We start from the raw sequence: 20492 nt of genomic DNA, 5'->3' as shown, positions 1-20492 counted from the left end.
TGCTTCTCTTAGAGGCTCCGAAAGCCAAATCGGGGTATCGGTTTATATGGGGGCTATATATAATTATGTACAGATGTGGACCAATTTTTGTATGGTTGTTAGAGATCATATGCTGACACCATTTACCAAATTTCAGCCGGATCGGATGAAATTTGCTTCTCTTAGAGTCCCCGCAAGCCAAATTTGGGGGTCCGTTTATATGGGGGCTATACGTAAAAGTGAACCGATATCGCCCATTTGCAATACCATCCGACCTACATCAATAACAACTACTTGTGCCAAGTTTCAAGTCGATAGCTTGTTTCGTTCGGATGTTAGCGTGATTTCAACAGACGGACGGACATGCTCAGATCGACTCAGAATTTTACCACGACCCAGAATATATATACTTTATGGGGTCTTAGAGCAATATTTCGATGTGTTACAAACGGAATGACAAAGTTAATATACCACCATCTTATGGTGGAGGGTATACAAAAACTTTAAACCAAAGATGCTAAATCTTCATAATAAGCCTTAGCCTATATTGGAAGCGTTTATCTTAAATCTAAAGATTCAATATTTTAGTTTATTTAAGGACGATTTATTTCCATCAAAAATATGCTTCTTTACTTTAAGGAAAGTTTGCGTTCATTCAAAGACATGCGACTTTAACGAAGGAACTCAAATTTGTGTCCTTCATTTAATGAAAAAAATTTTTGGAAGAAAGATTATAAACTTCTTTTAATTAAAATTTCATTATTTTAAAGAAATTTGTGTTTAATAGTATGTAAATTGCGTATCCTAAAATAGAGGTTGCGTAGTATTTAGTGCCACGTAAATATCCTGACCACTATGATTTGGGTTTTAAAAGAAGAAAACAGGTCTTAACATTAAGTTAATTGGAAACAATTTGCTGATATTGTTTTCCGTGCAGTATGAACTAGGCAATAATTCGTGTAACTAAGTACTAAAAAACTGCCTACAGAAGAGCCTAGCGTTTCAAATCCATGGTGGAGGGTATGTATGCTTTGGCCCTCCCAAAATCAGAACCGGTTTTAAAAACTAACCTGATTCAACTCCTACTCTAGGATATTCTAACAACATTTTTGGCCAGTTGTTATTCGTCTTAGTTAAATTTGAGATGTGAGAAATCCTTATCAATTTGTGCTGGAATTTTGTTTTTTGTTTTTTTTTACCATCTCATCCACTCTCTGTCATATTTAATTTGGCATGTTCCAAGAGATTCATCAAATTGTAGCTGACTTTGTCCCATATCCTTTTCTTCATGGTAATTTAATTAAAACAAAATCTATGCTGGCGAAAGTTAAAAAAAGCGGCAGAACAATAGCAAACATTTGTTTGGTTTGGTTTCCTATGTTTCCTTTTCGTTTATCTCATCAAGACGCCCCCATTGGCAATTTCCCTTTGGGATGGTATTTTCTTATCGAAAATTTGTATCACATTTCCTTTGCCTACTTGAGTTTTATTTCCTTCATTAGGTCCATTAATTTCTTCGGTTTTTTATTTTTGTTTTGCAAACTCGTGATTATGTTCGTTCTGATTCCATGGACATTCCTTTGGAGAGAGATAATGTTTTAATAAACCTTGGAGCTGTTTTTTGTTTTAAATGACCATATAGATAGGCCAATTGCTGATATATGGTTTAGTGGTTGAAATATAGTCGCAAATGAAGTGGATGAAAAAGGATCATTTTGGAGATATTTCATTCGATTTAAAATTGTAATAAATTTTACAAGCAAAAAATTTTTATTCTGTACTGAAAAAATTGGACCTAATTTGGAAGATTATGTAACATAAATTTTATTTAGGACAATTTGCTTAGAATAAAGAAATTTTCTCCGGATAAAGTCCTATGTCTTTAAATTAAGGAAAATTTTCTTTAAGGTAAAAAAAAATTTTTGATAAGGCTTCAAAATAAGAATTATTTTGAGGATTTTGCATCTTTACTTTAATTGTTTTATACCCACCATTCCCGTATTGTCTAGTGGTTAGGATATCCGGCTCTCAACTGGAAGGCCCGGGTACGATTCCCGGTACGGGAACCAGGGAACCATCGTGGTGCAATGGTTAGCATGCCCGCCTTGCTTACACAAGGTCGTGGGTTCGATTCCTGCTTCGACCGAACCCCAAAAAGTTTTTCAGCGGTGGATTATCCCACCTCGATAATGCTGGTAACATTTCTGAGGGTTTCAAAGCTTCTCTAAGTGGTTTCACTGCAATGTGGAACGCCGTTCGGACTCGGCTATAAAAAGGAAGTCCCTTGTCATTGAGCTTAACATGAAATCGGGCAGCACTCAGTGATAAGAGAGATGTTCACCAATGTGGTATCACAATGGACTGAATAGTCTAAGTGAGCCTGATACCTCGGGCTGCCACCTAACCTAACCTAACTTACCTACCCACCACCACAGAAGGGTGGTGGTTTGTAACACATCGAAATATCGATTTCCAAGTATGATAAGGGAGAAATCTTAAGACGATATAACCATGTCCGTCTGTCTGTTTTTATCGGCTTAATGATGCCATCATCCTGAAATTTGGTAAAGATTCGTGTCTTGTTTGCGGGCAGGTCAGTTTTCAAGATGGCCTATATAGGTGCCGGCTTTAATATAGATTTGGGGTCTTGGTAGTAGTTTTTATCTGATAAAGGGTGATACGGTCAAAATTTGGTCAATATAAACTTGACGTATTTCTTTCAATTTTGCATTTAAAAAACCTGAACACCCCTCATTTTGAAGGTGTGCGTGTGTAGAATGTTGCTCCCATTTTGATTTTGGAATTCACTCTTCAGTTGTCAAAATGCCGTCCAAGCAAGAAGAGCAGCGTATCAAAATTTTGCTCGCGCATCGCGAAAATCCGAGCTACTCGCACGCAAAGCTGGCAAAATCGCTAAAAGTTGCCAAATCAACCGTTACAAATGTAATTAAAGTGTTTGGGGAACGTTTGTCGACAGCCAGGAAGTCTGGATCGGGGGGAAATCGAAAACCGGAAGCCGCTGAGACGACAAAGAGAGTTGCAGGTAGTTTCAAGCGAAACCCTAACCTCTCTCTCCGAGATGCCACAAATAAGCTGGGTGTATCGTCTACAACCGTGCATCGAGCCAAAAAACGATCCCGGAGGCTGTACACGACGATGCTGACGAAGTTTGACTGAGTGGTAATGGACGACGAAACCTACGTCAAAGCCGACTACAAGCAGCTTCCGGGACATGAGTTTTATACGGCAAAAGGAAGGGGAAAGGTAGCAGATATTTTCAAGCACACAAAACTGTCAAAGTTCGCAAAGAAATATCTGGTTTGGCAAGACATCTGTACCTGTGGCTTGAAAAGCAGCATTTTCATAGCTTCCGGCACTGTCAACCAAGAAATTTACGTGAAAGAGGGTTTGAATAAACGTCTGCTGCCTTTCCTGAAGAAACACGGTTGTTCCGTACTATTTTGGCCGGATTTGGCATCTTGCCATTACGCTAAAAAGGCCATGGAGTGGTACGCCTCCAACAACGTGCATGTGGTTCCCAAGGACAAGAACCCTCCCAACACGCCAGAGCTCCGCCCAATTGAGAGATACTGGGCTATTGTCAAGGGGAACCTAAAGAAGACCAAAAAAACTGCAGCAGTTCAAGGCAAATTGGCTTTCTGCGGCGAAGAAGGTGGACAAGGTGGCTGTACAAAATCTGATGGCAGGTGTCAAGCGTGAGGCCCGGCAATTCGGATTTGGAAAAGCGAAAGCCTAACTGAATATTTTTCCTGAATTTTATACTAATTGAACTTGAAAAAGAAATTTAACTTGATTTTTTAAGTAAACGATTTCACCGATTTACACGCGTTTTCCCTTGACCAAATTTTGACCGTATCACCCTTTAGTCGATAGAAAAATCGATTTACGTCATTTGTATCCCTTGATAATTTTTTGTTAACTGAATCCCAAGTCTCTTCAAATGTAACAATTCAAAACTCGTTGAATCGTTGTACCATCATGAAATTATATTTCTATATAATTATAAAATTACAAGGTACCCCCAAACACACTCCATAATTGATTATAGGTCATTGCATGGAAAATACCATCGAAAGCTAATATGCTTAAGTAGTCCAGATGCTATTGTGTCCATGCTAATAGCATTATTATCTCTCTCATATAAAAGTGTTATTTTCATATTTAATATTGCCTGTGTTAGTATGTGGTCGCTTACAACATTTCATATGACCTCGTGATATTATTAAGGTTCAAGGTATTGCCTCGGAATGGGAGGATGCGATAACTGGCAAAGAGGATTTCCCAATGCCTTTAACTTTGATATTTTTATACCAATGTTTAGATGTGTTATGAGTGTGGATTTAGATTTGCGCAACATACCAACAACGCTGGGTTTGAATTAGAGATGTGCACGTGAATGAAATTTCAATCACATCCATTCCAGAGGAAGAACTATAAAATTAATATTAAATTTTTTATAAAAGAAAAAAAGTATATACGGGGGAGTCTTTAAATACCATGTTTAAAAATTGGGGAATGTTGTCACTAAGGGAGCCATCTTGGACTGCACCCTAATAAAATCACCTCTGTAACATATACTCCCAAACATGTTCTTCTTCTTCAAGAAAGAAAATTTTGTCAAAATTTTATTTCTATGGAAAATTTTGTCAAAATGAAAATTTTGTCAAAATTTTCTATGGAATATAGAAAATATATAGAAATGAAATGTTGACAAAATTTTCTATAGAAATAAAATTTTGACAAAATTTTCTATAGAAATAAAAATTTGACAAAATTTTCTATAGAAATAAAAAGTTGACATATTTTTTTATAATATTTTGACAAAATTTTCTATAGAAATAAAATTTTGACAAAATTTTCTATAGAAATAAAATTTTGACAAAATTTTCTATAGAAATAAAATTTTGACAAAATTTTCTATAGAAATAAAATTTTGACAAAATTTTCTATAGAAATAAAATTTTGACAAAATTTTCTATAGAAATAGAATTTTGACAAAATTTTGGCAAAATTTTCTATAGAAATAAAATTTTGACAAAATTTTCTATAGAAATAAAATTTTGACAACATTTTCTATAGAAATAAAATTTTTACTAGATTTTCTATAGAAATAAATTTTTACTAAAATTTTCTATAAAATAAATTTTTACTAAAATTTTCTATGGAAATAAAAGTTCGCAAAATTTTCTATAGAAATAAAAGTTCGAAAAATTAAATTTATTTGTTTGGTAGGTATTAGGTAAAAGTTTCACCCAATTTTGGTAGATTATTTTGGTTCGAGTGGCAACCGTTCCTCTGGAACATTTTGGAAAGTAAATTTATTTCGATTCGTTTGAAATTTGGCCCTCTTATTACCACGCGAAAATTAGTTCATTAGTTAGGTACAGGACTAGTTCCTGGTGTGTATGGGCAGGTCCCAGCTCTCGTAAAAACGTATGGAAGGGACCGGTCGCTTCAACATGGGTTTGTCAATGACGGGGTAAATTTATACTTTAGGACATGACATGGACTCATTCCGGACGACACATCTTGGGACAACTTAGTAGGTCCTCATAACCAGTCTGGGACAATAGATTCTTCTAAAAATTCGATTGCAGTAAATGTCCATTATGATTTTAATATCTTTATAGTATAGAAATCAATAAATTATGAAAATATAAAAATTTTATTTCTATAGAAAATTTTGTCAAAATTTTATTACTATAGAAAATTTTGTCAACATTTTATTTCTATAGAAAATTTTGTCAAAATTTCATTTCTATAGACAATTTTGTCAACATTTGATTTTTATAGAAAATTTTGTCCAAATTTTATTTCTATAAAAAATTTTGTCAAAATTTTATTTCTATAGAAAATTTTGTCAAAATTTTATTTCTATAGAAAATTTTGTCAAAATTTTATTTTTATAAAAAAATTTTTCAACATTTTATTTCTATAGAAACTTTCGTCAAAATTGTATTTCTATAAACAATTTTGTCAAGATTTTTTTTTTAATTTCATTTGATTTATTTTTGATTGATTGATTGTTTTATTTATGACATGTACAACAAGAATATTAGATTCTTATAATTACAGTTACATGTTACAATTATCCATTTAATATAAAATAATAACATTATAGTACCTAAGAATAAAAGTTTTGGTAAATTTACATTTGATATTGTGAATCCATGAAGAAAAAAATTTAACATATGTATATAAAAATGGAAATGACAAAAATTGAAAGAAATTATATTAAAACAAAAAAAATTAAATTAAAACAAAAAAAAAATATACGATTCAAATTGAATTGATATAAAAATTACACTATTGTAAATAAAAATTGAAAGGAGTAAGAAATAGGGTAAAACAAAAAAAAAATAACCATAAATAGAAAAAAAATAAACCAATAAAAAATGAACAAATATGAAAAAACGAGAAATTATTAATCAAAAATGAAATAAAAAAGTAAATAAATGTAGCATTCAATAGAAATTTATCCTCTGCTGTAAGCGAAAATTATCAAATAATATCTTTTTAAATTGCAAAATGTCACTTGTTGTTTGAATATTATGTGGAAGTGTATTCCAGAGACGTATGGATGAAATGAAAAATTGCCAATCAGAGACCAATGTACGATGCACCAGTGGTATAAGTGTTCTTCCCCTGTTAGAACGAGCAAATCTAAGTCTATCGAATAGGTATGCCGGAACTTCCGAGTGTATTATCTTGTGTAGAAATAAAATTGACATTAGTTCCATATAAAATCCCCGGTATCACATAACATTTCGCCAAGAGACACCTTACCCTAAGAGGAGTGTAACAATGAGTCGACCAAAGTGTCCTCATCTTCGAATAACCCTGTCCGATTGCAGCACTTATGTGATTGGACCAGGTGAGGATGTTGTTAAAAACAATGCCAAGATTCCTAGCAGTCGTAACATTTAAAATGCGTTCGTTATTGATCCTAACATCCAAAGAAGGTATTGAACTAGAAAGCCTCCTACCAATCGCGATGTATTTCGATTTCGAAGGATTGAGGCAAAGCCCGTTCGCCGTCGCCCAAGTGTATATTTGAGATAAGTCAAAGTTCAGTTTGCAAATACAATCATCTAGTTCCGCAACTGGGCTCGAAATATACAACTGGACGTCATCCGCATACAAGTGTACCCTACTGAACGAAAGTTGGCACGGTAAATCATTGGTGTACATGGAGAAAAGTAGTGGACCCAAAATTGACCCCTGTGGAACCCCTTTATTTATGGACAAAACTTCTGAAACCATCCCATTACTACAGACAGATTGCGTTCTATTACATAAATAAGACCAAATAAACCGTGTCGCACAAGACGAAAACTTAAAAATATTCAGAAGTTTGGCGCAAAGAAGTTTGTGATCAACTGAGTCAAATGCTTTAGAGTGATCAAGCAACACCAGGATCGTCACCTCACTTTTCTCCATGTTACATATAATGTCCTCTGAGACATCAGTCCTATAGAAAATTTTGTCAAAGTGTTATTTCTATAGAAAATTTTGTCAAAATTTTATTTCTATAGAAAATTTTGTCAAAATTTTATTTCTATAGAAATTTTTGTCAAAATTTGATTTCTATAGAAAATTTTGTCCAAATTTGATTTCCATAAAAAATTTTGTCAAAATTTTATTTCTATAGAAAATTTTGTTAAAATTTTATTTCTATAGAAAATATTGTTAAAATTTTATTTCTATAGAAAATATTGTTAACATTTTATTTCTATAGAAAATTTTGACAAAATTTCATTTCTATAAAAAATTTTGTCAAAATTTTATTTCTATAGAAAATTTTGTCAAAATTTTATTTCCGTAGAAAATTTTGTCAAAAATTAATTTCTATAAAAATTTTTGTCAAAATTTTATTTCTATAGAAAATTTTGTTAAAATTTTATTTCTATAGAAAATTTTGTTAAAATTTTATTTCTATAGAAAACTTTGTCAAAATTTTATTTCTGTCGAAAATTTTGTCAACATTTTATTTCTATAGAAAATTTTATCAAAATTTCATTTCTATAGAAAATTTTGTCAAAATTTTATTTCTATAGAAAATTTTGTCAAAGTGTTATTTCTATAGAAAATTTTTTCAAAGTTTAATTTCTGTCGAAAAATTTCTCAAAATTTTATTTCTATAGAAAAATTTGTCAAAATTTTGTTACTACAGAAAATGTTGTCAAAATTTTATTTCTATAGAAAATTTTGTCAAAATTTTATTTCTATAGAAAATTTTTTTTTCAAAATTTTATTTCTATAGAAAATGTTGTCAAAATTTTATTTCTTTAGAAAATTTTGTCAACATTTTAGTTCTATAGACAATTTTGTCAAAATTTTATATTTTATAGAAAATTGAGCCAAAATTTAATTTCTATAGAAAATTTAGTCAAAATTTTATTTTTATAGAAAATTTAGTCAAAATTTTATTTCTATAGAAAATTTTGTCAAAATTTTATTTCTATAGAAAATTTTGTCAAAATTTTATTTCTATAGAAAATAATATCAATCTTTTATTTCTATTGAAAATTTTGTCAAAATTTTATTTCAATAGAAAATTTTGTCAAAATTTTATTTCTATAGAAAATTTTGTCAAAGTGTTATTTCTATAGAAAATTTTTTCAAAGTTTAATTTCTGTCGAAAAATTTCTCAAAATTTTATTTCTATAGAAAAATTTGTCAAAATTTTGTTACTACAGAAAATGTTGTCAAAATTTTATTTCTATAGAAAATTTTGTCAAAATTTTATTTCTATAGAAATTTTTTTTTTCAAAATTTTATTTCTATAGAAAATGTTGTCAAAATTTTATTTCTTTAGAAAATTTTGTCAACATTTTAGTTCTATAGACAATTTTGTCAAAATTTTATATTTTATAGAAAATTGAGCCAAAATTTTATTTCTATAGAAAATTTAGTCAAAATTTTATTTTTATAGAAAATTTAGTCAAAATTTTATTTCTATAGAAAATTTTGTCAAAATTTTATTTCTATAGAAAATTTTGTCAAAATTTTATTTCAATAGAAAATTTTGTCAAAATTTTATTTCTATAGAAAATAATATCAATCTTTTATTTCTATTGAAAATTTTGTCAAAATTTTATTTCAATAGAAAATTTTGTCAAAATTTTATTTCTATAGAAAATTTTGTCAAAGTGTTATTTCTATAGAAAATTTTTTCAAAGTTTAATTTCTGTCGAAAAATTTCTCAAAATTTTATTTCTATAGAAAAATTTGTCAAAATTTTGTTACTACAGAAAATGTTGTCAAAATTTTATTTCTATAGAAAATTTTGTCAAAATTTTATTTCTATAGAATTTTTTTTTTTTCAAAATTTTATTTCTATAGAAAATGTTGTCAAAATTTTATTTCTTTAGAAAATTTTGTCAACATTTTAGTTCTATAGACAATTTTGTCAAAATTTTATATTTTATAGAAAATTGAGCCAAAATTTTATTTCTATAGAAAATTTAGTCAAAATTTTATTTTTATAGAAAATTTAGTCAAAATTTTATTTCTATAGAAAATTTTGTCAAAATTTTATTTCTATAGAAAATTTTGTCAAAATTTTATTTCAATAGAAAATTTTGTTAAAATTTTATTTCTATAGAAAATAATATCAATCTTTTATTTCTATTGAAAATTTTGTCAAAATTTTATTTCAATAGAAAATTTTGTCAAAATTTTATTCCTATAGAAAATTTTATCAACATTTTATTTCTAGGGAAATTTTTGTCAACACTCTGTTTCTATAGAAAATTTTGTAAATTTTTTTTCTATAAAAAATTTTGTCAAAATTGTATTTCTATAGAAAATTTTGTCGATTCCGCATGGCTCGCATCACAACAATTTCTCATCACGTTCATATATCTTGTTATCGAATTGGGGGTATATATGGCCATTGGAGTTTTCTGTGTTGGAGGTTACTCCAGGGTTTTGCTGTATCCTTTCAGATTTTGTTTGTATCCATTCTCAAACTCTTCACATTCAATGATGCTCAGGAATAATTGTCTTAAGGATTCAATGAAATGATTATAATGCATATATATGGAATATCTGTAATTGCTAACGTAGGTAAAACGTAAAAGTTCATTGTGGTTTGTTTGTAAATTCTATTCTAACTGTCTTGTCTTTACTCTTTCCAAAGAGAACCTTTGGCATTAAGAGTTAGGGGAAATTATTTTTGTTAACACTCTGTTGCCCAAATTTGACACAGTGTGGGAAATTGCTTGAGATTCAATAAATACGAATCAATAAATAGAAGATACTTTCAGTATAAACTGAAGATATTCACCCTTATTCCTGAAGTCGCCGTCGCTATTTGTCGCTTTTCTTCAGCCGCCACTAATTGGTATTCCGTTCGTCGATATATTCTGCTATCGAAGAAAATCGGTATTCCTGGTGTCGCTTTTTGTCGCCACCATCGTCGCTTTTTATCGCCTTTAAATTTACCAGCGACGAGTTTAGTGTTTAATTTTTGAAGAAGTTTTTTTAGACTTTATTAATCGAACAATTGAAAACTAAACGTAAAAAATGGATATTGGTAAGAGGTAAAGTGACTAAACTTCAACAATTACAAAAAAAATGGAAAAAAATCAGTATATATAGCAGTTATGGTCATCACATTCAAATCATAGAAAAGAATACTGTACAATTAAAGTAAACGTGTTGATTTTCAATTTCATTTATTTTTAATAGAAATCCTTCAAGGCCAATGTATTTTATTTAGCACCAAACTTAGGTAACAATTGTGTCGAACTTTGAATGATTCTTGGACACATAATGTCAACTTCGTTCCAATTGTATATGCCGGATATTGTTATTGTCCTAATGTAGATATCTAAATCATTTCCCGAGTCAAATTTATCATTTATTTTGATTTTCCAAGTCAACATTGGATTACAAACAAACAGCATTTTAAACGCAAATAATTAAAATTCAATTTTGCACATCAGCTGATTGTTTTCTTTCGCGATGATCCTTGTGCCATTGATCTCAGCGTCGTCGCCATTTTTGTAGTTTTGGAAGCTTATTTATTAAGCGATGTTACTCAAACTTGGCTTACTCTAATCTTTTATGATACTGACAATATGTGCCAAAAATAATCGAAATCGGTTCAGATTTAGATATAGCTTCCATATATATGTATCGTCCGATTTTGCCAAATTTGGCCGTAAAACCCCTATTTATCAACCGATCGTACTCAAAGTTGGCTAAATGTAATCTTCTATAGCTCTAACTGTATGTGCGAAATTTCATCGAAATCGGTTCAGATTTAGATATAGCTCCCATATATATGTATCGCCCGATTTTGCCAAATTATCAACCGATCGTAAGGTTGGCTAAATGTAATCTTCTATAGCACTAACTGTATGTGCAAAATTTCATCGAAATCGGTTCAAATTTCGATATAGCTCCCATATATATGTATCGCCCGATTTTGTAAAATTTGCCCCCAATAACCTTATTTTTGACCATAGGGGCCTCATTTATTAACTGATCGTACTAAAATTTTACACAAAGTTACCTTCTGTGGTATCAATCATACCTGCAAAATATTATACAAATTGGTTCAGATTTAGATATAGGTCTCATATATATGCATCGCTCGATTTTTTCATATTTGGCCATAATACTATTATTTATTAACCTTTGTTATTCAAATTTAAAATGTTGATGTACTAGTTGATCGTATTTAGACTTACATGTAGCTCTTACATAAATCTATTGCCCTATTTGCAGAAATTTGGATTTATTACCCACAACTAATTGATTTCCTCTTGTTTAATAATGACCTCAATATTAGACATTTCTGCTCAGATTGTGACAAGACGCCCATAAACATGTACCCCCCTTTATGTTCTCCAAAACCTATACCAATGATACCACAAAACCTATACCAATGATACCCCACAAATGCTTATGTTTACTAATTCAGTAGGGGTGCTTTAGGGTATGATATAGTCGGTCCCGCCCGACTTTCTACTTTACTTACTTGTTTTCTCTCCTGCACAGAAAAAAATTTCACGAAAATTTTTCCAATTAAAATCTTAATTGAGTTTTAAAAAATATTCAATTAAAAATTTAATTGAATCAAAAAATTTTTTAATTGAAATAAAAATCAATCACACAAATTAATAGTATCAATTAATTTTTTAATTGGATCAATTAATTTTTTAATTGACTGTCAATTAATTTTTTAATTGATACTATCATTTCTGTGATTGAAGACATTTCAATTAAAAAATTAATTGGATCAATTAATTTCGTGATTGATTCAGAAAAAAAAATTTTGTGTGTGTGATCAATTTAACTTTGTTATTTTCTAGTTGTTCAGGGTCCAATACAATTTCACCTAAATACTAATGCCGCATCAACCTTTATCTTTCCTTTTTTCCATTTGGGACGTTTTTCGCCACCTGGAGAAGCTGTTGATGCGTTCGGAATGCATGTTTGGGAGAGCGAAAATTAGGGTCCTTATATAGAGAGCTACTACTCAGCAAACTGGCTTGTGCGAGACTGGTAACGGTTATCTAAATCCCAGCCAGAGTATCGGTGGAAATTAATCGCCACCGCCACTCCTTGTGAATAACTTTAATAAACTTCCGCCTGATATTGAAATCTCTCCCCACTGTTTTAGGTTAAAGGGAATTGATTGCAAAATCCAAATATGTTGAGTAATGGAAATGGGATTTGACCAAATGGAAACCATATAACGATGTTTAATTAATATTATCATGACGTTAAGGGTGATGATGATGATGATGAGGAATCTTAGAATAATATGTTGGCATTCAGAAAATATTTATGATGAAATTCTTGACTGGTTCGAAACAAAAGGATTTTGCTTTTAATTGATTCCACATATACATAGACACGTGTATGTGGAATCAAGTTGTCGTTTTGTGTTAATTGAATTTATTAATCTATGCAAATGAATTATTCATAGATAAATTATAGATTCAGCAAACAAGCTTGTCCTCCACCTATGACGGAGAAATAATTCACAAAGACATTTGCATAAATTTACATAGCAGGACCGAAAGCCATTAAAATAACAATTAACTAGAAATCATATAATTTTATAGAGTTATCAGTAAAAGGTTTGTTGAAAGGTGAGGAGGCATATGCCTTGGAGCTACACTTGAAATACACAGAAAACAAGCCATAGTAAATGTTAAAGTTAAAATTAACTTATTGTTATTGAAAAATAAAGAAATTTTATCCAGCTCAATTAAATTTTCTTTACTGCAAGTATGTCTGCAAAATTTTATGAACTAAACGTGAGTATAAAAATCAATGGCCGCACTGAAAAAATAAAGGGCAAAGATTTTATATCCTTAAACTACGAATACCAAACTTTGGCCTCTATAGACATATGAGTGTAAATCAAGCGAAAGATATACATATTTAAATATAGCTTCCATATATATCTTTCGCCCGATTTAAAGGGTGATACGGTCAAAATTTTGTCAATATAAACTTGACGTATTTCTTTCAATTTTGCATTTAAAAAAACCTGAACACCCCTCATTTTGAAGGTGTGTGTGTAGAATGTTGCTCCTATTTTGATTTTGGAATTCACTCTTCAGTTGTCAAAATGCCGTCCAAGCAAGAAGAGCAGCGTATCAAAATTTTGCTCGCGCATCGCGAAAATCCGAGCTACTCGCACGCAAAGCTGGCAAAATCGCTAAAAGTTGCCAAATCAACCGTTACAAATGTAATTAAAGTGTTTGGGGAACGTTTGTCGACAGCCAGGAAGTCTGGATCGGAGGAAAATCGAAAACCGGAAGCCGCTGAGACGACAAAGAGAGTTGCCGGTAGTTTCAAGCGAAACCCTAACCTCTCTCTCCGAGATGCCGCAAATAAGCTGGGTGTATCGTCTACAACCGTGCATCGAGCCAAAAAACGAGCCGGACTATCGACTTACAAAAAGGTAGTGACTACAAATCGCGATGATAAACAAAATACGACGGCCAAAGCGCGATCCCGTAGGCTGTACACGACGATGCTGACGAAGTTTGACTGCGTGGTAATGGACGACGAAACCTACGTCAAAGCCGACTACAAGCAACTTCCGGGACAGGAGTTTTATACGGCAAAAGGAAGGGGAAAGGTAGCAGATATTTTCAAGCACATAAAACTGTCAAAGTTCGCAAAGAAATATCTTGTTTGGCAAGCCATCTGTACCTGTGGCTTGAAAAGCAGCATTTTCATAGCTTCCGGGACTGTCAACCAAGAAATTTACGTGAAAGAGTGTTTGAATAAACGTCTGCTGCCTTTCCTGAAGAAACACGGTTGTTCCGTACTGCTTTGGCCGGATTTGGCATCTTGCCATTACGGTAAAAAGGCCATGGAGTGGTACGCCGCCAACAACGTGCAGGTGGTTCCCAAGGACAAGAACCCTCTCAACACGCCAGAGCTCCGCCCAATTGAGAAATACTGGGCTATTGTCAAGCGGAACCAAAAGAAGACCAAAAAACCTGCTAAGGACGAGCAGAAGTTCAAGGCAAACTGGCTTTCTGTGGCGAAGAAGGTGGACAAGGTGGCTGTACAAAATCTGATGGCAGGTGTCAAGCGTGAGGCCCGGCAATTCGGATTTGGAAAAGCGAAAGCCTAACTGAATATTTTTCCTGAATTTTATACTAATTGAACTTGAAAAAGAAATTTAATTTGATTTTTTAAATAAACGATTTCACCGATTCACACGCGTTTTCCCTTGACCAAATTTTGACCGTATCACCCTTTAGACTCATTTAAGGCCCAACTTTACATGGCCCATACATGAATTTTATACCCTCTGTGTTCGAAACGCATTTACTACATCCTTCATTCATTTACTCTATCCTTTCACATAAGGATTATTTGAAATAAAAACTTTTTACCAAAGTATGTGAATGAGTGACTGACTGAGTATTTGGGTTTGTGGGTGAGAGTGGTTGTTGTTCTTATCTCAAGTTTATTTGAAAAAAAAAAAACAACATTCCATCAACATTTTTTACCATTTCAGTTTTCAGGATAGTTTTGTGAAACTTGAAAGCTCTTTTGGTTGTCAAGAGGATAGAGTTTGTTCTCAATTCTTGTTGGGTTAATATCAAAAGTTATCATTGCAAAATTTTGAAGTTGCTGTTCCTTTTTGTTTTGGTTCTTGCTGTTCTACATAAAGGGCAGGGAAACAAAAACTTTTTAATATTGTGCGGCTTTCAACAAAGACTTTCTGTTTGTTTTTGGGTTAAGAAATTGACATATCAGTCTTATGGGATTTTACATGGAACAAAGTATGATGTATAGCTGATTAATAAAAAATTTTAATAAAACATATAATAAAGAAGTCGGAGTGAGATCTTATTGGAAAACAAGTATATAAAGCAGTAAGTTCGGCCGGGCCGAATCTTAAATACCCACCACCATGAGTCATATATTATAGTTTCCTGTGCAAATCTCAGGGGGATTTGGTGACAAGCAGATCAGTTCAACCAGTACACTTCCCGAAGATAAATTCAAAGATTTTAACTATGAAGACTACATCACATTCTGGATTTATAAGAACCATATTTTTTTTGAGTTTTAGAGGAATCATAAACATCGTGTGCAAGAAAATGAAAATGAAATAACGCCCTGATTTAAAATCTAACATCTGTAGATTTTTACCCCCATTATTTAAATGATTACCAGAAGTAAAATATGGAAACTATAATTCAGTTTCAAGCAATTTTCACCGATATTCACCATTTTCGGCACACCTCTTTATGTTCCTAAAATACTTCCAGATTTAAAATTTCATGCAAATTTGATAAAAACTATGGGAGACACCGTGGTGCAATGGTTATCATGCCCGCCTTGCATACATAAGGTCGTCGGTTCGATTCCTGCTTCGACCGAACATCAAAAAGTTTTTCAGCGGTGGATTATCCCAACTCAGTAATGCTGGTGAAATTTCTGAGCGTTTCAAAGCTTCTCTAAGTGGTTTCACTGCAATATGGAACGCCGTTCGGACTCGGCTATAAATAAAAAGGAGGTCCCTTGTCATTGAGCTTAACATGGAATTGGGCAGCACTCAGTGATAAGAGAGAAGTTCACCAATGTGGTATCACAATTGACTGAATAGTCTAAGTGCGTCTGATACATCGGGCTGCCACCTAACCTAACCTAACCTACGCCTATGAGCCCACATCCATAATAGGGATTGTACTATAGATCCAATAATCGATTTTTCGACTTTTCGATTATTGACTTTTATTCAAAAATCGATTTTCGATTATTTTTACCAATCAAAATTCGAATATTCGATTTTTCCTAATCGAATTTCATAGAAAATAAGTATATACGGCCGTAAGTTCGGTCAGGCCGAAGCTTATGTACCCTCCATCATGGATTGCGTAGAAACTTCTTCTAAACACTGCCATCCAGAATCGAATTACTTAAGTTGCGGTAACGCTTGCCGATGGCAAGGTATCTTAAAACCTCCTAACACCATCTTCTAAATTGTATGTAAGTCCATACGTGGTATATATTAAATCAAAAAAGATCGATTCAATACGTATATAATTCAGTTTGACAAAGTAGACATAAAATTTTTATAAAATTTTCTACAGAAATAAAATTTTAACAAAATTTTCTATAGATATAAAATTTTCACAAAATTTTCTATAGAAATAAAAATTTTGACAAAATTTTCTATAGAAAGAAAATTTTGACAAAAATTTCTACAGAAATAAAATTTTAACAAAACTTTCTATAGAAATAAACTTTTGACAAAACTTATTATTGAAATAAAATCTTGGTAGATTATTTTTGGCTCGAGTGGCCACCATGATTATGAACCGAATAAAATTTGAACAAAATTTTCTCTAGAAATAAAATTTTGACAAAATTTTCTATAGAAATAAAATTCTGACAATGATGAAAATTGTATTATGAACCGAATAAAATTTTAACAAAATTTTCTCTAGAAATAAAATTTTGACAAAATTTTCTATAGAAATAAAATTTTGACAAAATTTTCTATAGAAATAAAATTTTGGTAGATTATTTTTGGCTCTAGTGGCAACCACGATTATGAACCGATATGGACATATTTGTCTGTTTGGACCAATTTTGGTATGGTTGTTAGCGACCATATACTAACACCACGTTCCTAATTTTAACCGGATCGGATGAATTTTGCTCCTCCAAGAGGCTCCGGAGGTCAAATCTGGAGAACGTTTTATATGGGGGCTATATATAATTATGGACCGATATGGACCAATTCTGCCACGGTTGTTAAAGATCATATACTAACAACATGTTCCAAATTACAACCGGATTGGATGAAATTTGCTTTTCTTGGAGACTTCGCAAGCCAAATCTGGGGATCGGTTTATATGGGGGTTATATATAATTATGAACCGATGTGGACCAATTTTTGATTGGTTGTTAGAGACCATATACCAATATCATGTACCAAATTTCAGGCGGATCGGATGAAATTTGCTTCTCTTTGAGGCTCCGTAACCCAAATCTGGGGATCGGTTTATATGGGCGCTATATATAATTATGGACCGATGTGGACCAATTTTTGCATGTTTGTTAGAGACCATATACCAATACCATGTACAAAATTTCAGCCGGATCGGATGCAATTTGCTTCTCTTTGAGGCTTCGCAAGCCAAATCTGGAGATCGGTTTATATGGGGTCTATATATAATTATGGACCGATTTGGACCAATTTTCGCATGGTTGTTAGAGATCATATACCAACACCATGTACCAAATTTCAGCCGGATCGGATGAAATTTGCTTCTCTTTTAGGCTCCGCAAGCCAAATATGGTGATCGGTTTATATGGGAGCTATATATAATTATGGACCGATGTGAACCAATTTTTGCACGGTTGTTAGAGACCATATACCAACACCATATACCAAATTTCATCCGGATCGGATGAAATATGCTTCTCCACAAGCCAAATCTGAGGGTCCCTTTATATAGGGGCTATACGTAAAAGTGGACCGATATGGCCCATTTTCAATACCGTCCGACCTACATCGATAACAACTACTTGTGCCAAGTTTCAAGTCGATAGCTTGTTTCGTTCGGAAGTTAGCGTGATTTCAACAGACGGACGGACGGACGGACGGACGGACATGCTTAGATCGACTCAGAATTTCACCACGACCTAGAATATATATACTTTATGGGGTCTTAGAGCAATATTTCGATGTGTTACAAACGGAATGACAAAGTTAATATACCCCCATCCTATGATGGAGGGTATAAAAATTTATTCTACTAAATATTCGATTTTATGAAATCTATTTGTCTTTTTGTGGTTGTTGTCAACAATAGTTGCTAAGAAATGCCAAAAATTAGTGTTCCAGCTAAACATGTTTTTTTTAATATGTTTAATATATTTTTAAAATGTTCAAGGAAATTGAAAACACAAAGGATTCATTTCCACCAATTTGATATTTTATTTAACCTTCTGTAGCTGAGGTGGTCTAATTTTAACAGACGAGACGAAGTCCAGCAGACCTCATTTCTAAACTGATATACTACGTTAGGTTAGGTTAGGTTATGTGGCAGCCCGATGTATCAAGCTCACTTAGACTATTCAGCCCATTGTTATATCACATTGGTGAACTTCTCTCTTATCACTGAGTGCTGCCCGATTCCATGTTAAACTCAATGACAATTGACCTCCTTTTTATAGCCGAGTCCGAACGGCGTTCCACATTCCAGTGAAACCACTTAGAGAAGCTTTGAAACCCTCAGAAATGTCACCAGCATTACTGAGGTGGGATAATCCACCGCTGAAAAACTTTTTGGTGTTCGGTCGTAGCAGGAATCGAACCCACGACCTTGTGTATGCAAGGCGGGCATATAGAAAATTTTGTCAAAATTTTATTTCTATAGAAAATTTTGTCAAAATTTTATTTCTATATGGTTATATTTTGGTATGACCATATAGTAACACCACGTTCCAAATTTGAACCGGATCGGATGAAATTTGCTCCTCCAAGAGGCTACGGAGGTCAAATCTGGCGAACGGTTTATATGGGGGTTATGTATAATTATGGAACGATATGGACCAATTCTCGCACGGTTGTTAGAGATCAGATACTAACACCATGTTCCAAATTTCAATCGGATCGGATGAGCATATTGCTTCTGTTAGAGGCTCCGCAAGCCAAATTTGAGGGTCCGTTTATATGGGGGCTATACGTAAAAGTGGACCGATATGGCCAATTTGCAATACCATCCGACCTACATCAATAACAACTACTTGTGCCAAGTTTCAAGTCGATAGCTTGTTTCGTTCGGAAGTTAGCGTGATTTCAACAGACGGACGGACATGCTCAGATCGACTCAGAATTTCACCACGACCCAGAATATATATATACTTTATGGGGTCTTAGAGCAATATTTCGATGTGTTACAAACGGAATGACAAAGTTAATATACCCCGCATCCTATGGTGGAGGGTATAAAAATGAAGAAATATGTGGTCGTATCCTTACATCTAGCTACATTTCAATTTAATTGAAACCAATGACTGAAACATTAAAATCTAATTTTGATAGTCAAAATTAAAAAGATAGTTCAAAATCTATAATCGATTGTTGATAGGCAAAATTAAAAATTGGTTAAAAATCTAAAATCGATTTTGCGATTATTTTTAGGTTAATAATCGATTTCGACTTTTTTAGATTTTCATGCTAAAATTCGAATAATCGATTAATTGATTTTCGATTTATAGATCCCTAATCCATAAATGTTTCACGATGAACCAAATCTAAAACGCACGAAGAACTTTCAAGCAAATGATCGCTTGTTTTTTCTGAAAAAACTAGACAAGTCGCAATCGAACCAACGCAGTATAGTCAATTCTGAGACGTACACAACCATTTGCTTGTCAGTTGTCTTCCAAGAAATCTGAAAAACCAACCGCCGATAACGGAGCACTCTTCACCACGACAATGGGAGCTCTCACACATCGGCTCAAACAGCATTTTTGACCACTCCTAACATCGATTTGATGGGTTATCCGCCGTGTAGGCGTGACTTTGCACCGAATGACTTCTTTTTATTCCCGCACGTAAAAAAAAAATAAAAGGTCAGCGTTTTGCTATTTTCTATAGAAATAAAATTTTGACAAAATTTTCCACAGAAATAAAATTTTCACAAAATTTTCCACAAAAATAAAATTTTTACCAAAAATTTTTACAGAAATAAAATTTCCAAAAAAATAAAATTTGTCAAAATTTTCTATAAAAATAAATTTTTGACAAAATTTTGCTATAAAACTAAAATTTTGACAAAATGTTCTATAAAAATAAAATTTTGGCAAAATTTTTATAGAAATAAAATTTTGGCGAAATTTTCTATAAAAATACAATTTTGACAAAATTTTTATAGAAATAAAATTTTGACAAAATTTTTTTGTAAAAATAAAAGTTTGACAAAATTTTCTATAGAAATAAAACTTTTCTATAGAAATAAAATTTTGAAAAAAAA

At 32.2% G+C, this 20492-nt stretch overlaps 1 non-coding gene across 1 annotated transcript; it reads left to right on the top strand.

Annotated features, from left to right (window-relative positions):
* Positions 1-1973: 1973 nt before the first annotated feature.
* TRNAE-CUC (transfer RNA glutamic acid (anticodon CUC)) lies at positions 1974-2045 on the top strand. Its single transcript has one exon. It is a non-coding gene; the product is annotated as a tRNA-Glu (tRNA).
* Positions 2046-20492: the final 18447 nt, after the last annotated feature.

Source organism: Haematobia irritans, chromosome 5 (assembly GCF_050003625.1).
Source record: "Haematobia irritans isolate KBUSLIRL chromosome 5, ASM5000362v1, whole genome shotgun sequence".
In the NCBI taxonomy this organism is placed as follows: Eukaryota; Metazoa; Arthropoda; class Insecta; order Diptera; family Muscidae; genus Haematobia; species Haematobia irritans.
Note: the sequence above shows the minus strand (reverse complement) of the source record. Positions and strands in the feature narration are given on the sequence as shown.